Raw genomic sequence first — 1,820 nt, 5'->3', positions numbered from 1 at the left:
ATTAATACATTTTATATATTTGATTAACGCATGATTTTTATCAATTGATTAAAAGATTTTTAAATATAATAAGAAATATATATTATATCTAAAAGATACACAAATAATGTAAACAAAATATGTACAAACACATCTGCTCTAAAAGATATAAAACTAATAACAAATTATACAGATATGTGCATTATGTATAAAAAATGTTTAAAATATAAACATTATATATATATATATATATATATATATATATATATATATGATATATATATATATATATATATATACACACACATATATATATTATATGAGTATATATATACATATGGCACATATATTTAAAAGAAAAGACATTTGTCCAGACCCAAGAGTCATGCTAATAGACACAAGTGATCGTAATTGCTTATTGATAGACAAAAACAAAAAGCAAGTCACGTTGTTGAATGACCAGCTCCTGTTTAATTTGAGTGGATATAATTGATTCCTACAGAATGGATGAAAAAATATAGATATGCAAAATACTGCTGAAGATAATGCTATGCAACCATGGTGAAGATTGTTTATTTTACGATCCTTTAGCTGGCAATGCAGCGCTGCTGATTTTATAATGTTCCAGATGGTTGAGCTGCATTTGAATGATTCTCAAATGAGATTTTGAAAACAGGTTACATGTAGATCTCAGGCAGGTCCTGAAAGACTGTGAGGTTGAAGAAGAAAAGGTGAGGCTGAATTCATTTCAGATTCTGTGATATTAATGCAGAAGATGCTACTTTAAATGTTTCTCCACTGCTCTAATTAGTTTCTAAAATCTTCCTCTTGGGCAGCGAGCGAGTGGTCACTTTGTGGGCTGTGATGAAGACTGCACAGACTTGCAGTAATTGGGTGAGGGGTCAGCTGAAGCATTTCTGGAATATGCTGTTCTTTGTAGTTTGTCGATACGAAGCAGAGAGTGGTACATCCCAAAATTGGTTTACACAGATAGCACAGGCATGCGATGGTTAACACACTCCGCCAGAGCAGCCACAGTGCGCTTCACCAACATGCCTGACCAAGTCTGAGGATACATGTCCTCAGAGCTCCAGTGTGAATATGGTCACTGAGCAGCCCACTCAGGAAGCCACTGGGATAAGCTTTTGAAAATGGGTAAAGCTACGGCACGCGGGTCATTGGGATTGGCCCGATTCCGCTTCGGCGAGGGAGATCATGGTGGCGGGAGATGAGCACTCCGAGCGCAGAAAGATGATGAGCAGGAGGAACTCCATGGTGCTGGCGCGAGAGTGTGTCCCAGCACGCGCAGGCCATGTCGCGCGCCAGCTTGAAGATCTGAGGATAATGGACGTAATCAGACCACTCTGAGGAAACCCAGAACGCCCTTGCTTCGACGGCGAGAGGCCGCTTCAGGCCTGTCTCCAGGTAAAATGGGTGGATGGCTGCTAAAAGTCTATGATAACAGCGGTGTTTTTTGATGAACCCTTTGTCGGGACAGAAGGTGACGCGCATGAGAAACTCAGCAGGAACCACACCACACCCTCGGAGCGTAGGTCAGGTAGACTCACCGCTCTGTCTCCAAAAATGAAACCTGGAGCTGTTCTAGGCTGAATATGTGCGGTTAATGATGGGGTTGAAGTTCTGTGTGTCTCCAGGCAGAATGTGGTTAAGGGAAATCTTGAGTGATGGAAGAAATGAAAGCAGGCAAATGCTACCCACTGCAGGAGAGAGAGAACAGGGGAGAAACAAATGAGAAGGGAAACACACTGTTCATTTAAAAGCTCTCATGCTGAATCCTTCCCAAAGAGGCAGTGTCAGCAAGCATCTTTTGAGGCATTATA

General features: G+C 40.5%; 1 pseudogene; it reads left to right on the top strand.

Moving 5' to 3' along the window:
* The first annotated feature begins 1,194 nt into the window (after positions 1-1,194).
* LOC122347944 overlaps positions 1,195-1,820 on the top strand; it is a 4,279-nt pseudogene continuing 3,653 nt past the window's right edge.

This window comes from Puntigrus tetrazona, chromosome 7, assembly GCF_018831695.1.
Source record: "Puntigrus tetrazona isolate hp1 chromosome 7, ASM1883169v1, whole genome shotgun sequence".
Lineage (NCBI taxonomy): Eukaryota > Metazoa > Chordata > Actinopteri > Cypriniformes > Cyprinidae > Puntigrus > Puntigrus tetrazona.
Note: the sequence above shows the minus strand (reverse complement) of the source record. Positions and strands in the feature narration are given on the sequence as shown.